Here is a 24247-nt window from a genome sequence, read left to right as displayed (position 1 = left end):
ACAAGAGAGTAGGGGAATGATAGAGAGGAGGGCAGATTGGGAAAGGGAGTAATCAGAAGCAAATACTTCTGAGGAGGGACAGGGTCAAAAGAAAGAATAGAATAAATGGTTGGGCGGGATAGGATTAAAAGAAATAGAGTTAGTTTTTCACAGCATGTCTACTATGGAAGTGTTTTGCATAACTGCACATATATAACCTATATTTCGTTGCTTGCTTTATCAATGACGGTGGGTGGGGAGGGAGGAAGGGAGAAAATTTGGAACCCAAAGTTTTAAAAACGTTTAAAAAGAAATGTTTTCACATGCAACTGAGAAATGAAAAATACAGGAAATGGGGTACAGAAATCCATCGTGCCCTACAGGAAAATTGAAGGGGAAGGGGATAAGAGAAGGGGGGAGAGATAGAAGGGAAGGCAGACTAGAGGAAGGGGTATTTAGAATGCATGCCATCTTGGGGTGGGGGAGGGGGCGAGATGGGGTGAAAATTTGGAACTCAGAATCTTGTGGAAGTAAATGTTGAAAACAAAAAAATAAATAAAAATTACCATAAAGTAAAAAAAAAATGGACTAAGTGACTTGCCCAAGCTCATACTGGTAGTGGCAGGTCCTCTGACTCCAAAGTCTATCTCCTTCTACTACATCAAGAACCAAGTTCAACTTTTTAGTTTGAGGTCATGTTGGTTTAGGTGGAAGCAGAATTGCACTGATTCTAGGATTCTGTAGGTCTGACTCAGCACAGTCAAATTACATCATTTTATGAATGGCAAAGAACCTACAAGTGTCTATCCTTTCATCCACAAATGTCATAAAGGACTACTGCAAACCAGACCCAATAAGTTTAATTATGCTATAGTATGTGGACGCCAGAGTAAAGACTCTAACACATAAATCTATGAAGGCACCAGAGCCCAAAACTCCAGTTCAGTGAAGCATGGGAAATAAAGCTAATTTCATTTATTTTACTACCTAAAGACCATGAGGGAGCAGAAGTTGGGGGGGAGAGGGAAACTGGGCTCATTTTTTAAGTGGGTTGAATTGGTCATTCTATTTCTTTTAAATATTCACTTGAAACATTCTTTAACGAAGCTCCACCAAGTCAGCTACCAAGTGTTAGCTAAACATCCTAACAGCTTTGTGCCAATTAATAAGAAGAATGACTCACCTGAGTTACCATAGGGTAGGAAATCAGAAAGGGAGATTTTCATAGGAGATTTTCTCATTCATCCTAGTTTTGGTCAGGCTTGAAATAGTAAACAAGCTGTTTGTTACAACTGAATGCTCCAGCAGATACAAGTGCTAAGAGGAATTTGAAGAAACCTAAGAACTGAAGTACTGCCTCACTGGGTCAGACCAATTGTCCATAAAGCACAGGGTTCTGTCTCTGACAGTGGTGCCAAGAGATGTTTTGTAGGAAACTGTGGAAATTGCCCCCTATGATGTAATCCTGTCAAGTTAGGGATGACTGCTGGATTTTTCCTTAATAGCCTAATATAGATTTGTCCTCCATGATTTTGCCTACATCCTCTCTGGCTGTTTTTGGACTGTCTTCAATTTGTATTTAACTGGTTTTTATTTCTGAGTTTTATTCCTTCTGACTACATCATAAACTCGATGTGTGATTTTGGGGGAAAAAAATCCCTGAACTATCTGTATCTCAGTATCTCCATCTTTAAAACAGAAAAAGTAATTGCAGTTCTCAGAAAGGTTCACAGGGATATGGTAGAGATTTATGAGGTCATATTTTCATGGCATGTGGAGTAGTCAAAAGATTGCTAGACATGGAATCAAAAGACCTGTTCAAGTCCCAATTCTGGTACTTCCTGGCCATTCCAACCTGAAAGTTAACTGAGCCTCAGTTTGCTTATTTGTAGGGATGATCAGGGATGACAATATTGTACCCACCTCTCAAGGTTATGAGGAAGGTCCTTTGTATTCTGCAAAGAATTGGATAAATATGAGTTATTATTGTTTTATTTTATTCTTACCTGCATCAAAACCACTCAGTTTTGTTGGGTTTTACCTTCTCTACTGGTTCATACTAATTATAAAATACATTATCCAAAATTTTACAAATAAATAACAAAAAGGGGAAAAAAGGAATGAAAAAATAAAGGCAGAAAGTAAGGAAAGGAAGAAAGGAAAACTGAACAATCTTGGATTAAGATTAAATTTTGGGTCTCTGAATCAGTAAAAATCTGTTTATCCATAATAAAAAGGGAGAGATGACTTCTGACCAAGATGGCTGCCTGAATGGAGGCAGATCACACAGCTCCCACATACCTATTCCACAAAAACTGAAATTGACAAGCCCAAATAATGATCAACAAATTCAATGCAAAACGACAGCAATTTCTTCTACTCCAGAACTGCACAAAGAGTCAACCAGTTCTGTCCATGGGTTACAGGAAAAGAGGCCAGCCCATGCAGACAAGCCTGTAACCTCCTTCATGGCAGAGATTGGTTTTTGGTTTTGGTTTTGGTTTTCAGGGTTGAATTTGAGGGGGAGTTTTGTTTGTTTGTGTTGCCTTTTTTTTAATCCTTAGAGTTTAGCATGATGCCTGGGCACATGGGAGGTGTTTAATAAATATTTCTTGACTTGATTTCTGCACCTTGAGATAATCATTTCTCTGTCAGGAGGAAAACAACCTGCTTCATCATAAGTCTTCTGGAAGGTCAATTAGTCATTGCATTGTTTTAAGACTTTCAAAGTTGTTTTTCTTTACAATGTTGTTGTCTTTCTATATAAATTATTCTTCTGGTTCTGTTCTGCTCACTTCAATCTGCATCAGCTCATGCTATCCAGAAGTCTTTGCAATCATCTCTTTCATTATTTTTATAGTCCAATAATATTTCATTACATTCATATTCCACAATTTGTTCAGCCATTCCCCATATGAAAGACACTCCTTTGGATTCTAGTTCTCTGCTTTTCTTCTACTTTTTTCCTTTTAATCTCCCCTTTAAAATCAGGAGGTTTGGGGGTTTTGCTTGGCACTGTTCTCCTCCAGGTACTATCCTCTCTCTTAATTCCAGACCCAATCTCCATTTGTTTATCCAAGAATTTGATGCATTTCTACACCAAACCATTGGCGTGTATATGTATGTTGTGCTTTTTAAGCAAGTAATATGAATTCACAATTTCATGTACCATCTTCTTTTATGTTTTGCTGTTTATATGTTCTTTTTTACATGGTATGTAAATTTGGGGGGGGAAATTAAGTAATAGAATCATATAAGTCACATCAATTAAATTATTCACATCTGTGATGTAAGGGGAAGAACAATGGACTTAGAAGCAGAGAATCTGGGTTCAAATTTTATCCCCTACTATGTATTAGCTGTGTGGTTGAGATGAATTATATAACCTCTTTGGGCCTCAGCTTCCTCATATGTAAATGAGGATAATAGAACTGGCACTATCTACCTGACATGAATATCCTTGTTCATATCTTCCACAGAGGATTCATGCATTATACTGGAATTTTCCCCTAGGACTTTTAACATATTAATGCTCTGTCAGCCCTAGGACTATCCTACCTGGTATTTGGCTCCCAGTACATAACCAGTTCACTTTTCCAATTATACATTTCCTTGAAAACATTCTTTCCATCACTTCTTCTGTGGGAATCATCTTTGTTAGTGTGTTTCAGCCTACTGATGCCCTCTATGCATTGCTTAATTCAATTCAAAGATCACTCATGATTTTTATTCTTTACAGATTATGGGGTTCCATGATTTGTAATCATAAAGTTTTACAAAAAGAACATTGATTTTACAAAAAAGAAGATGAGCTTGTACCTCAGGAAGCATAGTGGGATCATTGAAAAAGAAATGCAATAACCTAAAAGAATTCCAGAGCAGTTTTGTCCTCTTCTTCCCCTTCATTCATGGATCCAGCTTGTCATCCATCTTAGGACAATACCTTCCCAAGATATGTGTACTGATGAACTACCTCAGCAGGGTCAAGAAGCAGTCTTCATTCATTTGGTTTTTCCTTTTTGGATGATCAAACCACTTTTTTGAGCAACTGAGCTCTTGGCAAAGGTGGTTTCTGGGCTCTTTTGGCCTCCTTGTTTTGGCAACCGCCTTATAATAGTAAAATTTCCCTGAGAAACTGTGGTGATCAATATCAACACCTGTCCTTTTAAGCATTGTGCATTTTTAACATCAACAGCTAGGATTATTTAAATAGGTCAGGTTGGAGCTATTCTAATTGCATTTCCTTTTCAGCTTTGTTTTCTTTTCATGTAGCATTAACTTTTGACCTTTGTTCTAATCTATCGATGGTCTGATTGCACAAAGAGCTGATTTAGAAATTACTCATATTAATAACCAGCGATTTCCTATACTTAAGGAGTAGGGACTGCATTTGTGATTTCATTAGTATAAATAACTCCTAGATGAGAAAACCCCCTCTAACCATGCATTCTGCACCATCTTTGCAACTTGCGTAGTCTTAAAGAGTTCTCTACCACAGCACTGAGTGTCCTTAAAGCGTTGTCTATGGTGCAGACACAGTGCTTTACACCAGTGGTGTCAAATTCCCAGCAGCCTAAATCAAGTTGGGCCAGAACCAGGCTAAAAAGTAATTGGGAAATCTTTAACAAAATAAGCAAAAATATGATATGATATAAATAATGTTAATTTGTGGTGTTCTAAGTCAATATATAGGGCAGCTAGGTGGCCTGAAGTCAAAATGACTCTTCTTCTTGAGTTCAAATCTGGACTCAGATACTTACTAGCTATGTGACCCTAGGCAAGTCACTTTACCCTGTTTGCCTCAATTCCCTCATCTCTAAAATGAGCTGGAAAAGGAAATGGCAAACCACACCAGTATCCTTACCAAGAAAACCCCAAATGGTGTCACAAAGAGTCAGAAACAACTAAAGCAACTGAACAACAACAACAAATCAAGTACTTTATGGAATTTCTCTTCTTTATTCTCTGCAATAGATACTATACAAGACTTTGTGGAAGTCTCTTTGCTGATACTCAACACTCCAACTGCTCATAAGCACTCCAAGGTCAGATGGCCATTTACACTACGAAATGACATTTCCTCTTATCTTTGAGTGAGTGATGAAACAAACTTTCCCAACTCCTTTATTCAACTCTTCAAAGAAAAGCTACCTGCAAAGACATACTGCTGCCTAACTAAAACTTTTTGTGTCATTTGGTTTTATATTATATGGAAAATGTTAATGTTCTCCAATAGTCTATCACACATAGAATACCAACATAGAATGTTAGTGTTTATAGATAGTCTAAAAACTATGGTATTGAAAGAGGGGACCTGGAGAAAGGAATCACATTTTAACGTACAGGGTGCTGGGCTTTGAGACAGAAAGATCTGGCTTTGAATACGACCTCTGATTCTAACTGTGCAGCCTTAGTTAGTTCAGTTAACCTTGGGGTGCCTCAGGCAACTCCTTAGGACATGGTAGATGAGTCAAAGACAAAGTTTGATCTAGATTGGGAGAGTGAGTATGTTATAATAAAAATACTATGGACCATAGAATTCTAGCATTGCAATACAGGATTCAGATGACTTTTACTAAACTGGCTTTTCTAATTAAAGACTGCTCATCAAGGTATATACTAAAACTATGAATAAAGCTAAGATCTCTCACTCCAAACACCATGTTACCCTTGGGTTGTAGTTGTTCAGGAATGAACATATTGCATGCTAAAACTGGGAAAAATCAAATAATAGATTATATTAGGTTATATTGCTAAAATCACATTGGAAATTGGCAAAAATTTATCATCAAATGAAACACAGAGATGAGATATTCTAATGAATCATTCTTTGTTGTCAAATAGGTAGAATAGTTAGGAGGGCTTAGAGAAGAGATTTGAATCCTTCTCAGGAAGAATTACGAAAGAGTGGAATTATGAAGAAATTAACAGATAGAACATAAGAAAGATGAAGTGATTAAATGATTCAATGTTTTTCTTGCTTGCTTGCTAATGGGAAAGGAAAATTTGGAATAAAATAGGCCAGTTACTATTAGAAGGTTAACATGTCTGAAGTGTTCTATATATGATTAGGTCATCTTGTTTTGGCGTTGTGCTTTGGAATACCTATTTATTGAAAAACATAATTAAAAGTGAATAGCCTATAAATAATTTATTAAAGTCTTATTATACCCTTATATTTGTTAAGTATTTAAAGAGACAAATTTATGCTGCCACATGAGTATGTATTATGCTTATGGGATATGCTTTGTTTGCTATAATGCTGAAAAATGGCTTTAATTATGTGATATTAATAAGAGTAGAAATGGAACCCCTCAGAGGTTTTTCCCCTCTTAAAAAAGAAGTTTTGAATATTAAAGGAGGGAGAAAATACTAATAAGTTTAATTTGCCCATCTGAAGGATGATGATTGTTAAGATCTTGTTTCCAAGGACTACTCCACAGATTAACTAACTAATTTGGGCTTTGAGAACTTTGACTGCTATGGTAATAACATCAATATATTAATAGCAATAATAAACTGGGCTTTTTTTTCTTTAGATGTGCTTTCTGGTACTCTGATGAAAAGGAAAACAATTTTAAGTCAGCAATTTAAAAATTATTTATTTTGAATTATCTTTGAAGGAAAGGATGATGGGGAAAAAATGTTATGGTTCATAATTGTTAACTATACATAGAGGGTAAAACACAAAACAAACTAAATTTGAAATCTACAACACAATGACACATCACTAAATGTGAGCTGACATCTGATTTGGCCTCTTTAGAGCTGAAAGCACTTTGTCATGGGGAGGACATTTGTAGCAAGATGAGGAAAAGAGAATATTTGTCTGAGCTTAATTCACTGCTTCTTGAAAGATAATACTAAACATTTAACCAAAAAAAAGTCTTGGTGCTAGAAAGTTCCAAACTCTGAGAAGTTATGTGCTCTGCTAGGGAGAGAGGAAATTGAGTGATATGGAAATGTCAATCTTTCAATGGTTCTCAAAGAGTCATTGCCCTTCTGTTCCCACTCTTTCTGTTCCTACCTTTCCATCAGTGGCTACCTTTATCCCGTTAATCTAAGTGTATAGTTAGTGCTTATTTGCCCAATGAAAATTATTGATTAGTCCCCAACTATAGGAAACTCTATATCCTCCCTGAATTTGCTATATTTCACTGTGTCCCAGCCGTGGAACTCCCACCCCCAGGAACAGACATGCATGGTTTGAAAGTGTATACTATATTTTACTCATTTTGCATGTTATCAGTTTGTTTGTTTTATCAGACCTGTGATTTCATTGGTGCACAGAGTTCCCAGAGAGGAGACTACTAGAGTTACCTAGACCATTAAAAATTTAAGTCCCTTACACAGGATCACACAGCCAGTATGTGTCAGAAGTAGTACTAGAACCCAGGTCTTACCACCTCCAAGGCAAGCTCTCTATCCACACCACTATGCTGCCCTTCATAGTATCAATCACAGGAATAAACAATACATAAGACATCTCCCATGTATTTGAACCCATGACTTTTCCTACATGCATATCTTCCAGAACCCAAGAAAGACAAGATGTGGTCATTTAGTATCCCCTTCCAATGGCCATTCCTCTTTTAGTCAAGGAGAATAGGAAATGTAAAACTGTCCCCAACTAATATTTAATTCCCAGCATTCAGTAGGACCCAACATTATACAAAGGGCACTGGCACTCCAAATTTGAATCTTGGATCCTCCATGACCAAGGGTCATGGACTTGGAAGGACCCCCAGTGCCTTTAGAAGCTCCTACAGCCAATGTTTTCTGTTCAGCGTCCAGTTGCTGTGTCATCTTGATAAAAGAGGACAAGGAGGAGCCGAAGAGAAAGCTTCAGTGAAACATAAAAAATGCACAAAATGAAGCTCAGGAGAGCAAAAGGGCAAGAGCTCACAGAAAAGAAGGGCAGTATTGGTACCATCATGTTAAAGTTAATGTATCTTTATGAGAATGAGCCGTGCATGGTAGATCCATAGTTTCATATTGTAATTTTTATTTTTTTTTGTGCATAGAAATATTAGTATTTGTTGATGATTGTCCAGTATTTTTAAAATTGGGATGAGAACTCACTATTTGACAAAAACTTCTGGGAAGACTGGAAAAGAGTATGCAACTAGGCATGGACCAAAATCTCACACCATATACCAAAATAAAGTCAAAATGTGTTCATGATTTAGATATAAAGGCTGATACTATAAGCAAATTGGGAGAGCAAGGAATAGTTTACCTATCAGATTTATGGAGAACAGAAGAATTCATGACCAAACAGGAGATAGAAAACATTACAAAATGCAAACAGGATAATTTTGATTACATTAAATTGAAAAGATTTTGCACAAACAAAGCCAATGTAACCAAGATTAGAAGGAAAGTAGAAAATTGGGAAAGAATTTTTACAACCAGTGACTCTGATAAGGGCCTCATTTCTAAAACATATAGAGAATTAAGTCAAATTTATAAGAATACAAGTCATTCCCCAATTGATAAATGGTCAAAGCATATGAACAGGCAGTTCTCAGATGAAGAAATTAAAGCCATCTATAGTCATATGAAAAAAATGCTCTAAATCACTATTGATTAGAGAAATGCAAATCAAAACAACTCTGAGGTACCACAACCTACCTATCAGATTGCCCAACATGACAAAACAGGAAAAAGATAAATGTTGCAGAAGATGTGGGAAAATTGGAACACATGCATTGTTGGTGGAGTTGTGAAATGATCCAACCACTTTGGAGAGCAATTTGGAACTATGCCCAAAGGGCATACCCTTTGACCCAGCAATAGCACTTCTAGGGCTGTATCCCAAAGAGATCACACAAATGGGAAAAGGACCCACATGTACAAAAATAAATTTTTGGTGGTGGCAAAGAATTGGAAATTGAGAGGATGCCCATCAATTGGGGAATGGCTGAACAAGTTGTGGTATATGAATGTAATGTAATACCATTGTGCTATAAGAAATGATGAGCAGGAGAACTTCAGAAAAACCTGGAAAGACGTGTATGGACTAATGCAGAGTGAAGTGAGCAGAACGAGGAGAACATTGTACACAGTAACAGCCACGTTGTGCAATGACTAACATTGATAGACTTAACCCTTCTCAGCAATGCAAGGATCTAAGACATCTCCAAAGGTCTCATGATGGAAAATGCTATCCACATCCAAAGAAAGAACTATGGAATTTCAATGCAGATCGAAGCATACTATTTGCTATTTTTTTCTTCTATTTTGTTTTGTTTCCTCTTTCTGGTGGTTCCTCCTATTGGTTCTAAGTCTTACTTACAACATCACTAATGTGAAAATATGTTTAATAGGAATGTATATGTATAGCCTAAAATAATAATAATAATAATAATAGTTCTCCTCTCCATACTGTCCGATTAATAAAGATCCTCGATTCCTTGTTCTTAATAGCAGCTCCCTGGTGAAGGACTGCTAAGGCAGATGACTTGTGTGTGATCTTCAGCTACGGAGCTGTAGCTTTCTTCCTCACTTCCTTAGGTCTTGACCTGAATACCGTAGCAAACTACAAACGTTCTCCCTCCATTTGCCTTGTCTTACTGACCTCTTGCCTAATTTTAGCTATTTATCTTTACTTAAGCATATGTGTGTGTGTGTGTGTGTGTGTATATATAGATAGATAGATAGATAGATAGATAGATAGATAGATAGATAGATAGATAGATAGATACATACATACATACATACATACATATATATACTCCCTGCATTTTCAACCCAGTCCCAGTTCCATTCCCTTTTGGAGAAGGCTCAGAGAGCTTCCTCTTCTCTGCCTCTTCCAGCTCCTCTTCTTACACCCCCAGTGTCCCTTGATTTTGAATCCTCCTCCTCCTCCCATTGGGGACCTTCTCCATCTGTTCTTTCTGCTTCATTCTTGTTATTCTGCTTCAATCCTTTTTCTTCAGCTTCAGTATTATTAAACCCAGTTTTGAGTCCTGTTTCACTACTTATTAGCCATGTGACTATGGAAAAGGAATTCCAGAATGGAAGGATGGAAAAGGGCTCTAGATTAAGAAAACCCATTTTCAAATCTTACCTCTGGAGATTACTACCTGTGTGACCTGATGCGAGTAACTTAATCTCTCTGGGCCTCAGTTTCTCCATCTAATAAAATGAGAAGATTAGACTAGAAGACATCTAAGACCCCTTCCAACTTTAGATCTCTGATGCCATAATACTATCATTTCTGAGTCTCAGTTTCCTCATTTGTAAAATGGAGACAATGATGTTCGCATTAATGCCCTCACTTCTTGTGAAGAAAGTGTTTTGTAAACCACACAGTGCTATATAATTGTGGGCTGTTGTTTTTTATTTCCAGCAGTAATCGTGTTTGTCCTTTTCCTGATATCCTGAAATGGCATTTGTTATAGACCTTGAGTTCTATTGGCTAAAGTAAATATAGATCATACAGGTTTCATATCCTGGTTAATAGTTGCTATAATGACCTATATCATAAGATCATAGAGCTAACCTCAGAGGTCATCTAATCTAACCCTTTCCCCAACCCCTGCCTATTTGACAGAGAAGGAAACTGAGACCCAGGAAGGTTAAGTGATCAAGTTAAAATGAAAGTGTCAGAAGCAGTATTTAAACCCAAAGCCTCTCGTTCCAAAGCCAGTAAGAACTCTTGCCACTGTACCACAATACATCCCTCACTCAGCTCACACTCTGTAGTCCTCTCAGCCCAGCTCCTAGTGACCCCTGAGGGAGTGTTCTTTACTTTAAAATGGGGTCCCCTGGCACTGAAATGACTTGGATTCTTCAAAAGCCCTGAAAGAAAGGGAATTGGGGACCGTTTGTCACTGACAATGCTCAGTGAAGCAGCAATAGCTCCTACCTCAGAATGGGTAGAGGCTATGACAATCGCTTTGTTCAAGGTTGATCAGCAACAAAATGCTGGAGAGGGCCTGAAGTTGAAGTGTAAATATAAAGAACCGGCACAAAAGGGAAATGGGCAAAATCCCATGAACACCATAGAAGCCTACTCCAATCACACTTCTTAAGAAGGTAGATGCCCTGTGTGCATGTTTTAATAGTTTTAATAAAATAATACAACACAAGTTACAGCTAACATTTAAATAGCACTCTACAATTTGCAACATGCTTTTCATATATTTTCTTGCTTAATCTTCACAGTAGGAGCTATTATTATCATCCCATTTACAGTTCAGGAAACTGGGACTCAGGATGGTTAAGTGAGTTGTCCAGGGTCATACAGCTAGTGTCTGAGGCAGGATTTGAACTCTGGTCTCTAAGCCTATCATTCTATCCACTTGGCCATGCTGCCCATTTTGAACATCAGTTACAATGTATGTCAAAGAACTAAAAACCTTCTTCTTCTTCATCATCCTTCATTTTCAAAGAGGACCAAGCTAGTTATAAATTATTTTAAACATGTTGAGCCCTTTTCTTGAACTTTGTTTAGATTGGTAACTGAATGTCACCCTTTACTTTTGTAGATTTAATGAGCCCCCACTGGCTGTACCTTTTTTTTTTGGTGAGGCATTTGGGGTTAAATGACTTGCCCAGGGCCACACAGCTAGTAAGTGTCAAGTGTCTGGTCTGAGACCAGATTTGAACTCAGGTCCTCCTGACTCCAGGGCTGGTGCTCTAAACACTGAGCAACCTAGCTGCCCCTTACCTTTTCATTCTTACAGAACATAACAATAATAACTCTATAATTAGTGCTCTACTCCTATTTCTCTTCTCCACACCATGTGTTAACTCAAGGCCTCTGTGCCTCAGTTTCCACATCTGCAATAATGGAGGTGGGTAAGGAATAACCAATATATTGGGCTATGAAATATTTAGCATGAGGTAAGATGAAACATCACAAAAGAATGAAATCAGGATAATTTAGCTACTATTAATAGTCTCAAACTGCTCTGAGATCTTTGGATGAAAAGCATTCCACTGTATGTTACCGTTTTTCCCTTTGTCCTCACTTCCATCTATATATCAAAAGGCACTTCTGTTCATTTTTTTTTCTTTTTTCAGAAAACCTGCTTACTTTTCTGTCACTGTGGATTTCCTGAATGACTCCTCCCCACAAATGGTCCAGTGGGAGAAGAGAAGTTCATTTTCTTCACTCAGGTTTTCTGTGGTTGGGTAGATAAGGCTTCTTTGGCTAGTCCTTTACTTTCCCTTTGTTCTTCAACCACGTTGTTGCTGCCTGTGATTTGATTTTGCTGTGCAGTTGTGAGTTTGCCGCCTCTCTTTTGAATCTCATTGAAGACTGTTCTGTCCTGAGGTGTAAATTCCTTTCTAGTTCTGTGGTCTCCACAGGGAATGGAGTCAGTGGGGCTGTTCACCTGCTGTGGTAAGAGCTGGCCCTCATCCATAAACTAGAAATATTTTATCACTATCTTGGGCACTTCCATGGACTCCTGAATAAAAATAGAATGGTGGCGAGTGGGTTCCCCTCTGAATCACTTGCAAGTTACCTGTGTTGTGTCCTGGCCTGGGCTAATATGTCCACATGATTCGACCCTCTGAAGCTGACCATCCACAAAACCCACGATCCATCACTCAAGTGACACAGTGATCTTCCAATAGCTTCAAAGAAAATTTCAATGTATGTTTCTCCACTTCTGACAAAACCCAATTCGGTTTCAGTGATGGGCATCTCTGTTTCTTGTTTTCAGAAAATGAACTGCAAAGGCAAAAATGCTCATGGGACTTTAGACTGCATTAATGGAAGCCAACTAAACAGAACAAGGGAGTAACAATTGTACATTGCCTGATCAGATTACATCTGAAGTATTTAAGGACCAAGTTTTTTAAAAGGACAATGATAATCTGGAGTGTGTCCAGTGGAGGAAAAAACAGAATGAGAGTTCAAGAATCCATTGAGAATCAGTTGGAAAAACTGGGAACATTTAATTGTAGATGGTTTAGTATGGCAATGATCACTATCTTTAAATATGTTTTGTTAGCATAATTAAAGGAGATTCATTTGTTCAGATTGGCCCCAAAAAGCAGACCTAGGTCATGATTAAAAAAAAGGAAAAATTTCCTAAAATGTGTAGCTATGCAAAAATGGAGGATACCTACTCCACCAATGGAGGTCCTCAAGCAGAGGCTGGATGGCCACTTGTTAGATGTGTTAGGAATAGATTTCTGCTTTGGCGGGGAGTTGGACCAGATACCACTAAGGTCCCTTCTAAGACTACAAATATTATTTATAGTTTGTTTTTAGCAACCTCCCCACCTCATATCCCCCTGCCTGGCAGATAACAGGTACTTCATAAATGTTTATGGGCTTGACTTGACCCACTAGGACATAGAAAACCAAGCAGCAGAATTTCTAAGGTGTCTGAAGATATAGGCAAGAAATCTTGGATAAACAAATTGAAAAAGAGAAATTAGTAAGTAAACCATTACAATAAGGTAATGAGCATTGAACATAATTGGTGCTTCATAAATATTATGGGAGGAATAAAGGAAAGAAGAAAGGGAGGAAGGAAGGAAGGATGGAAAGGAAGACTGATTTTCTTATGTGACATAAACTCCCTCTTTCCAAAGCAGTAGTTTCAAAAAACATTAAATGTCAGCATCATTGGATTGTGTATAACAGAACTATCCTATAATTTCTGGTTACCTAAAACAGTTTGGGGTTTATATATACTCAAATTAATGTTCCCTCTGAATTTCTTTCCCATGATGAACTGATTTGTGAATCACATATCACACAGTAGTGATGAAAAGGATAATTTTTACTTAAAATAGAAAGCAGGATAAAAATCATGAAAATACATCAATAGCAAACTCTCTAAAATCCTACTTTCCAAAGCGTATCCAGAGATAAAGGCCTGTTGAATGTAGCCTAGCCTCAGCCCTGAGGCCCAGCCTCAGGCCTACACCACTGCTATCAGGTGTTCAATCTAGGGAATAGAAAACTATATTAGATATCTGCCCATCAAGATAGTCAGTCAACAAGCATTTATTAAGCACTTACCATGTGCCATGCACAGTACTATGGGCTGGAAATACAAAGACAAGCAGACAGAAAGACAGAAATGGCACTGCTCCCAAGATCTGGAAGCAATTATTCTCACTCCAGAAACTGAGTCTTCAGGAATCAGCAGTCACTGCTTCTAATGTGAAAGGGGTAATAACTTTACAGGATTAGCAGGGCATAGTCACACTGAGTCCTAAGTCTGGCATCCACAAGAATAATGAAACCTTCCTGGGCCAGTACTACTTTATCCTTGACCAAAGCAAGAGGGAAGAGACAGCTTCAATATCTATGAATCCCAATGGCCTGTGGTACAGCAGGAATGGGGAAATTCCTGGGATGAAGAGCCCTTTCCTTGCAAAATTCCTCATCCTCCAGGCTTCCCAAGTATTCCTTTTTAAACGTTCAGTCTCAGGAGGTCCCCAAATGGCATGTATGTGCATGAAGGCAGAATTTCTCTACTCCCATAAATCCCACCACTCCCACTCCCTAATAAAGAATCATTAGGACCTAAAAATTACAGAGTAGACAGGGATGTCGTAATGTAACATATATCCTAAGCATTCATTAATTGGCATGTCAGTACTTACAATTAATTATCCAATTAAACAGTGCACATGAAAGCACTGGTACATTCTTGCCCACATAGCCTACATGATCACATGCAGAAAACACGTGTACATGCAGAAACAGACACCAAGCAAATTAAGCCTATAACAAAATTCCTCTAAGTACAAAGAGTTCATATAATATATAAAATATGGTATTGCATATCAGGTTGTGTACAGAAATACAAGAAATATAAGCCTCACATTCATATAGCAATAGCATGTCCATAGTATTGTAAAATAAGGCATGGCATAATAAATAGATGGCCAGCCTCAGTTAGGAGGAGCTGGGTTCAAGTCCTGTGTCTGGCACATCCCAGCTTTGGACAAATCAACCTCTCAATGCTTTCAGACACTCTCTAATTCTAGGCTACATAACAGTTGCCAATCTAAATTGATAAAAGGAGTTTCTTCCCTAAGAAGCTCCTACAACAACACAATCACAGGACTAGACATAAAATACATAATTGGGCAAAGAAACATAATGTAAACAATAGGTCATATAGATAGAGCAATTAGCATCATATACTATGGTTGCATACTAAGTACACATCTACAAACACACTCCTTCAAAGGGAGGTATATGGTAGAATTCTTCTGCCGTTCCTGTAGTCAGTCTGTTCATTGGCTGGAAAGGCCTAGCACTCTTCCTGTGACCTGATGTCAACTCTGTACCCCTCCCCATCTTTAGATCCACTTGCCTGTAGGACTAATACCAAGTATGTGATCCTTCCGGGCTAACCCTTTGCGTCAAGGTACTAGAGTTGAGAATAGCTTCCTCCTGTTCTTGTGAGGCTTCCATCACTGGAGTATTATGCAGGAAAGAGTGACCAACCTGCTTCATTGTAACAAAAAGTACCCATTTGGATTGATTAATATGATCTACTTTAAAAAAGTCATCTTACGGCTTTTTCCATTAACAGCTTATTTTATCAAACTACAAATCACCTCAGTGCCTTGCATATCCTAGACCCTTCATAACAGATCTCTTGAGTTGAATGCAATCATCTATATACACCTACATAGATACAATAGGATTAGATGAATCTATAAACTATTCATTTATCACGCTCTAAGTGATGAAGTTAGGTTTATAGTATCACAACATAAATAATTTTAGGAACCTTTCATTACTTTGGTGTTTTGGTTTTTTGTTTTTTTTTTTGGTAAAAAAAAAAATTATTTATTCAGCTGGGAATGGAGTGCTGAAATGTTAGTAAAACAGCAACATACAAAGCTCTTAAGCATGTCTCCAAAACAGCAAAATGCAAACAACAATTTGCTGGAATCACACCTGAAAAGCATCAGGTTATTTGAGCATTCAGGATGCTTTCCATTCCGAAAAATGGAAGTCGATTTGAGATGAAAGAATTATCTTCAGAAAGGCACTAAGGAAGCACTGGCTAGAGCTATTTGCTAAATAAATCCCCAAGCTTCCAAACCTTGCTTTTTTATAAGTGCTACGTGAGAAAAACTGGTTTAAATATGACCAAGCTCTACTATTAGCCATAATAGAGAGCGCTAGGGCAGCCTCGAGCCCAAACCAAAACACTGCAGAGAGACCTCATAGGGAAATCAAATTAAAACCTGTTCCAAGACTGTCTCATTCAGGGGATATTGAGAAATTGTGATTAGGGCAAAATGAAGCACTAATCTGAAAAAGTGCAGAGCAGCAAAAAGAGGGATCAAAAGCCATTGAAGAGCCCACCTAAAGCATATGCAAAAATCAATCAGGCAAAGACAGGGTGTCTCTGAATAAGAATGAGACCAAATTGGATTCTACTCCCTGCCCAAATATATTTGGCTCTGTTCCAAATTCATAGCAGACACTTCTGAAACCAGATTAACTTTCCCACTAGCCCCACAGTCACAAAAACAAAAAAGAAATTTTCCTCTATCCACCTTACCCCCCCACCTCACACACACACACACACACACACACACACACACACATTTAAACAAAACACTTACGTGTCACAATGTCTTCTATTACCTTACTATATTCCTTAGGCCTCTTATGTCATTTTATAGATATACTATTTTTTCTTTAGATATCATACCTATAATTCTAATAGCTATCACCTGGTGGATAGAAAGGAATACTTAAGGCTTTGTCTGTGGAAATCAAGTATCTAGACTTTTCACTAAGGATAAAGCTGAGTCTCAGAGCATTTATCACATGTTTTAGTGCACTATACATGGCATAGTCAACCTCGGAGTCAGTAAACCTGGGTTCAGTTCCTACAGTTGTGCTTATACTGACTGACCATGGCAAGTCACCTACCTTCCTAGTGTTCTCAGAACTGCAGAACAGTTCCCAATCTGCACTGGTAGGAGTTACCTTACCAGAAGTTCCCCACACTAATGAAATCAGTGATCTGGAAAATAAACACAGACAGATACATTTACATACATGCATGAAGAAGGATTTAACTGAACACTGATTTCCACGGGTTGCATAACATTTTTGAGGGATGATATAATTTAGAGCAAAACTTAAAAGAAAGCAAACCTCAAAGTACACATAAGTGCCTTCTATCACTAAATTTAAAATGTTACATCTATCATTATTTAATTTTTTTTATATTTGGAGTTTTTGTCTTATTCTTCCTTAAGTATAACCTTTAACATTCTCTCACTTAAGCTTTGGGTGTTGAAAAGCTTGTTAACATCTCCCTAGGCTGCTGACAGCTTGTGGCAGCAGCTGTCAGCATTAATTGCCTTGCTGCAAGCTCTAATGAGGACTCTTAATTTTAATGCCATGGCTTCTTCATGATACTAGATGGTGCTCACTAACTAGTCTCTTTCCACATGGAAATGAACTATTTTTCTATCCCAGGAAAGGCCTTAAGCTGCCACCATATCTACTTTTCCTTCTGAGTTCACAAAACAAAAGAAGATAGAGAAAGAGCGGGCAAGATAATCCTAGGGCTAGACCAGAGTCCTGGGTCTGCCAAAATCACATTGATGATCTTTTTTAATTCAATTTAATCCAAAATTTATTAAACATGAACTATATGAGAGGTACTCTATTAGGTACTAGCAATACAAACACAATGTATTGTCTCTCCCCTCAAGGACCTTTTATTCTACTGGGGACCTACAATATTTATACAGACTAGTAAATACAAGATGATTTGAGGTGGGACAGAGCATTAACAACTGTAGGGATCATAAAATGATTCATCTAAGAGGTGACACCTGAGCTAACCTTGAAAGAAGGTAGAGATCTAAAGAAACAGTAGTGATGAAGGAGTGAATTTCAGGGATAGAGTACAGCCCTTGAAGAGTCATACACAGGAGATATAGAATGTGGTGCTCTGAGAAGAGCTAGTAGATCAGTTTGGCTACATGGAGTATGTAAAGATGAATAATCTGAAAAAAAATCTGCAAAGGTAGGTGGAAGTCATACTATACATGGTTTTAAATGCTAAGCTTATATAGTTTTCATGTGATCCTAAAGGCAAAAGAGAGCTACTAAAAATTGGGATAAGGTGTGGGGAAATATTGAAGAAAGTAACACAGTCATTGTCCTGGCAACTCTGTCGTATATCATTCATTCCAGGCTTCAGTGAATGAAGCTCACTGTTTATGTAAAGGTTACTTTGCATCGAAATTCTTAAGTTTAATATTAATCGGTCTGACAGGACCCCTGCTTCTTCCAAGCTTGCTTCTTAAATCGGATATACTTTCTTTTTCTTTTACGTAAAACCCATTTAAACAGAACAGAAGGACTTTTAAACAAGACTGTGTAATAAGGTGTTAATAAGTAAGGTGAATTTTGTTGGAATCACAGGACCTATATTCAAATCCTGGTTCTGCCACTTACTACCTAGACAAGTCACTTCACCACTCTGGGCCTCATTTTCCTCATTTGTAAAAATAATGGGATTGGACTAAGTGACCTTACTAAGTTCCCTAGCAGCTCTAAATTTATGATGAAATAAATCTATGATCATGAGAAGACTGGCCACCAGGTAATTGATTTTTTCAACCACAGCAATACATGAAGAGCATCAACTCTGGCAGAGAGGGGTTGCAATTGCCATTGGTGAAGGATCCGCAGCAGTGAAATCGTGGATTCTTGAGCAATTGAAATATTATTTACTTATAATGTATGTATTGACATATACTCACAAACATGTCAGAATATGTAGTCTCAGCCTTCTGAATACCTTTTATGCATGTTGCTAAAATAAGATATTATTAAAACAGATTTAAATTCATCTTATTAATTATCTCTCACATAATGTATTGAGTGAAATGCACTTAATATTTCCTAAATATCTTCTCACTTAACCAAGATTCTTCTTTCCAATGTTGGCCTGAACCCCCAGCCATCATTCTTCACAGACACAGAAAGATCAACATAGTTTTAGAGTTAAGGACCCTAAAAGACAAGGTCAAGGGGCCTGTGGAGGCCCCAGTTGGTCAAAAATGCAACAGAAGGCCTAACGAGAGCTTGACCAGGGCTCTTCTTTTGTCCTCCTGGTTTTCATTAATTTTTATCCCTTTTATGATAATCTACCCCCCTTCTGCCTATCCATTATTACTCATCTTTCAAGAGTCAACTTGTATCTCATCTCCTCCACAATCCCAATTCCTAGTAAATAATACCTTTCTGACTACTACTTCATCTGCAGAATTTCATCCTGGTTCTTTGCTTGCCAAAGAATTCCTACAATAAAACCAGAAGAAGGTCTTGTTCCTTTAAGGTTATTATAATGCTCATGGAACTTCAAAGGAGTGTTGTGATGAAAGTGATCAGTATGCTTTAAAGTTCTACAAAAATTCTATTTGTATTTCTTTTTCTGGGAGGAGGTAGAAGGGAGAAAAAATAAATGCTTAATAATGGGAAAATGTTCATTTAAAAACTAAATACCAAAAAATGGCAAGGTAAAAAATGATGCTATTTGTTAACAGTTACAAAGACAGAAAGACAGTTGAAAAGAATGTTTCATATTTTAAAAGTTTAGAAACTTAGGTTATAGAATGACAACCATAGAAGCTACTTTAGTAAGGTATATTTAATTTAAATAAAATCAATTTAAATAATTTTTAAAGTTATGATGATTTTAGAAGATGACTTTCTTCTAAAGGGTAAAAGGTAAAAATGTGGACATTTTATAATTGGTCTTAGTGTAAAGGAGGTAGCATCACATTAGTCAGTCAACTAGCATTTATTGAGGGACTACTAGGTGCCAGGCACTGTGCTAAGTGCTTGGGATACAAAGAAAGGCTGAAAAAAAAAGCCCATACTCTCAAGGAGCTCATAGTCAAACATGGGGGGGCAACATGCAAACAACTATGTACAAACAAAACATACAAAGAAGTTGAAGATAATGAGCAGAGAGAAGGCACAGCATTAAGAAGGCCTAGGAAAGGTTCTTGCAGAAGGGGGGACTTTAGCTGAGACTTCAAGGAATCCAGGGGAAGCCAAGAGGCAGAGATGAGGATGGAGACATTCCAGATACAGAGGACAAGAATGAAGATGTGCTTAGAGACCAGAGATAGTGTGTCATGTGCAAGGAATAGAAAAGAGGCTCTTGTCATTGAATCATAGAGTAGAGAAGAAGGTAGAAGAAGACTGGAAAGGTATGAAGGGGACAGGTTATGAAAGGTTTTAGAAGCCAAACAGAGGATTTGATATTTGTTGCGGGAGGTAAATAGGAAGCCATTAGAGTTTATTAAATAAGGGACATGACATAGAGTTCAGGTCACTGACCATTAAAATATATATTTTGTCCTCTAAACAGCTGATATGCTATTTAGATGTATGAGAGATAGAAAGAGAAAAGGTCCAAAAAATGTGGCCTTTGGAGCTCCTGGTCACCTGGTTTATGAGAAAAAAGTCATGAGCAGCAAATGCCTGCTGTTTGGGGATGATTGTGGTAGGGCCAGGAATAAGAAAGTGGACTCAGCTGACAGAATCAGAGACAGAGACCTTAGCAGCACTGTTTAGCCTTGCCCCCTTCCTCTTCTCTGTTATGTGATTTGTCCAGAATCTGGAGGAACAAGTACACACAAACAACCTTGGACCCACATAAACCACCAAGAGACATACAAACTAATCTTCTATACCATCTATTTGGAACTGAGTGCAAAATAATACACCCTTCCCCCACATGTCCATCTCCAGAACAGCAAATCTGAGGCAGTAATAGAAGGCCATATATCTGAGTCAAGGAGGCAGCTTTCTTTTGCCAACAGGGCAGTGTTTCCTTGTTTAAATACTGAGCTGTCCCTTGGCATAGAACTGAGAAATATCCACACTATAGAACAGACTCTGGCAAGAAGACAGTTTTCCTCTTTCCTCTCCTCTCCCCCCTTTCCTTTCTTTCCCCTTCTCTCCTTCCCTCTCTTCCCTTCCCCTCCCTGCCCCATTTCTCTCTGCCTCTGTCTCTTTCTTTCTCTCTGTCTCTCTGTCTGTCTCTGTCTTTGTGTGTGTGTGTGTCTGTCTGTCTATGTGTGTGTGTGTGTGTGTGTGTGGGTGGGTGGGTGTATCTGTCTCTATCTCTACTTCTCGGGGGAGGTGTCTCTGTCTCTGTGTCTCTCTGTTTCTGTCTCTGCCTCTCTGTCTCTTCTGTGTGTGTGTGTGTGTGTGTGTGTGTGTGTGTGTATCTGTCTGTCTGTCTCTATTTCTCTAGGTGTGTGTGTCTTTGTCTCCCTGTCTCTTCTGTCTCTGTCTGTGTGTGTGTGCGTGTGTCAATCTGTCTGTCTCTGTCTCTGTTTCTCTGGGTGTATATCTCTGTCTTTGTCTCTGTGTCTCTGTCTTTCTCTGTCTCTATTTCTCTCTCACTAGTCGAGAAGATCTGAGCTCAAATCCTGACTCAGACACTTAATTAGCTGTGTGACCATTCTCATCATCTAACCTCTCTCAGCTCGGTTTCCTAATCTATAGCCTTATCTGTAAAATGGATATTATAATAATACCTACCTTATAGGACTATGAGAATTACTGGGAAAAAAACAAGTAAAGCACTTTATAAACCGTAAAGTACTCTAGAATTATGAGATATTTCACTCTAACTCTGTCTCTGTCTCTGTGCATGTGTGTGTGTTTCTCTCTGTCTCTGTGTAGCTGTCTCTCTCCTTAGGAGAAATGACAGTCCTATGTGAGAGACGCTGGGGTATTTGGGAAAGAACACATTTGGAGTCAGAAGGCCTAGTTTTGAATCCTAGTGCTCTTGCTAAGTAGCTCCATGACTTTAGTCAAGTCACTTACCCTCTCTAGGCCTCAGTTTCTGAGAGAGCTGGACCTCAAGATCTAGTTCCTTTCCAACTTTAGACCCTATGATGTGTTAAAGTAGGTCCCATAAGGCTTAGGGGAGGTATTGATTTGTCATTCTAATTTATCACTATTTGAAGGGATGCTTGCATGTCTGCATCTTCAGAATTTTCTACTTTTTCTGTCTTTAGAGGAAGATACAGCCTACCACAGCTTCCTATATCAGCCACTTGCCGAAAAGAACCTTAGATTTACTGACTGCACCCCAAAACCCTTCCCTGGAGAAATGTTCAGACAACTAGCTGAAAGTATTAGGCATAGAGCTTTTAAAAATAGTGGTCCTACTCACAGTCTGCTTCATCACAGCATTTTTTCTACAGATTCAGTCATTCCAAGAAGTGTACCAGGACAGGAAAAACTACCTGCAACAGCTCAGACTTCCTCTGACAGATTTCTCAAGTCATCAACTACCACCCAAACAGGATTTTGTGCAATTTGTTTTCAAAATTTTCCATGTATGACTCAACAATCCCTTTGAGCAGATGACAGAAGATGCCAAGATAAATGACACAGCATGTGATGCACGTAGTGGTATTTATAAATGTGTTCTTCCCTTTTCCAAAAGCAGAAATCACTTAGGCCCACAGAATTATCCCCAACTGAACTGCTGATATAACCTTTGCTAACTGGGCCTACCATTGGGCCAGCCAATTAGAAATAGAATGTGTCTCCTGGGCAGGCCCAAGGTCTAGAGACACACCAATATAATTCCCTGCAGCCCAATCCTCTGAGTTTCCCTAAGCCCAGTTTAAAAGTCTCAAGTAACGAGTCTTTCACCACCTCCCTTAGGAGATGAGACCAACAACTAATAGACATCACTGCCAAGACGGTTTTTGTGCCGGCCTGTTTGGGTTTTTAGGCTTTTTCCCCCCTTTTCCTTGGTTTCAGCTCAGTGCTCCTAATGATCTCCCATCAGACCAGGCAGAACAACCAAGATCACTCTCTTCGGCCTGACTCAGAGGCCTTCCTGGCCAAAGGTCCCCCACATAAAAGGCAGCCTTTAGATGGAGCTCCTTTTAAACAGGCCAAGCCAAGGGTAAGCCCCTTGCCTGGTGAGGAAAAGAGTGATGTGGACATGAAGCCATCACCTTGTCAGAGATCTCTATCAGCTTGACTAGGGTTATATGGTGTGACCAGGAGCAGGCCAGTTCAAGTTCTTCTGTATAGCTGTTAAGGTCCTTCACAACCTGGCCCCAACCAGCCAATGGACATTTTATTCCCCGTCTTGCTCTCTTTGATTCAGCCAAAGTGGCCTTCTCTCTGTTCCCTATTTTTGACCCTTCCATGTCTGTGTCTTTTCTCTGGCCATCCCTTATGTCTGGAATACACTGCTTCCACCTCACACAGTCCTCTCTTCCTTCAAGACCCCATTCAAGTGACACCTCCTTTGGGAGAGCAACTAGGTGGCACAGTGAATGGAGTATTGGACCTGGAGTCAAGAAACCTGAGGTCTTATCTGGCCTCAGACACTTAGTAGTTGTACAACTTGATCTCTATCTGCCTTAGTTTCCTCAGTTCTAAAATAGGGATAATAATAGCACCACCTCCCAAGGTTGTTATAGGATCAAGTGAGGTAATATTTGTGTTACACAATGCCTGGTTCATAGTAAGCACTTAATAAAAGCTTATTTCCTCCCTGACACCTCCCCCAACTGCTAATGCCATCCCCTCATTCTCAAAATACCTTGTATTTAATTACTTTGAATGCAGTGCTTTTTCTCTTTATTCAGCATATATTTATTGTCTTCCCCATTAGAATCTATATTTATGAGAAGGGACGGTTTCACTATGTGTTTGTGTCCTCTGCACCAAGCACTTAAGTGGATGCTTAATAAATACTTGTTGATTGGCTGATTAATTGATCTCCCACTTCCCTTCCTCCTTGTATTGTAATCAATGCTCCTAATACATTTAGAGATCTTTCAAGGAAAGGAGGACTATAAGTGTAGAGTAAAAACTGTATCTTTAATTATTCTCTCCCTGACAAGGAGAACAGAAATGCATGAGGAATCTGCCCTGTGCAAAATAAAATGAGTTGAAGTGGCATCTGTGTGACTGCTTTGGGCTAAAAACCAGGGGGGCTTCTTATTCGATTCCCCAGCTCCTCCTGTGCCTTTTAACTAACTTTGAAATTCCTAGGGCCGCTGCTAGTGCCTCCATGCTGTTTCCAAGGGATAGAGCCCCATGGAGGTTTATTTGGTAACCTTTGCTAAAATTTCAGAAAAGGAAAATAGAGTGCCCACAAGTAATTAAGATGATTTGTCACACATGATTCAGATAGGCTCGAAGGGGGACCCAAGCCCAGAGAAAAAGCAAGATTAAAGACAAGGCAGCCTGGAAAGTGTGGACTGAACCAAAAAAAAAAAGAAGAAGAAGAAG

At 38.6% G+C, this 24247-nt stretch overlaps 1 long non-coding RNA gene across 1 annotated transcript in view; it reads right to left on the bottom strand.

Moving 5' to 3' along the window:
* LOC114023492 overlaps nucleotides 1-22244 on the bottom strand; it is a 41684-nt gene extending 19440 nt beyond the window's left edge. The window contains exon 1 of the long non-coding RNA XR_003566802.1: nucleotides 22158-22244. This is a non-coding gene — a long non-coding RNA (uncharacterized LOC114023492). The remainder of the gene's footprint in view (nucleotides 1-22157) is intronic.
* Nucleotides 22245-24247: the final 2003 nt, after the last annotated feature.

Source organism: Vombatus ursinus, unplaced genomic scaffold (genome assembly GCF_900497805.2).
Source record: "Vombatus ursinus unplaced genomic scaffold, bare-nosed wombat genome assembly UNPS02014818.1, whole genome shotgun sequence".
Classification (NCBI taxonomy): Eukaryota; Metazoa; Chordata; class Mammalia; order Diprotodontia; family Vombatidae; genus Vombatus; species Vombatus ursinus.
The sequence above is the reverse complement of the archived record's forward strand: the minus strand, read 5'-3'. Positions and strand labels throughout refer to the sequence as shown.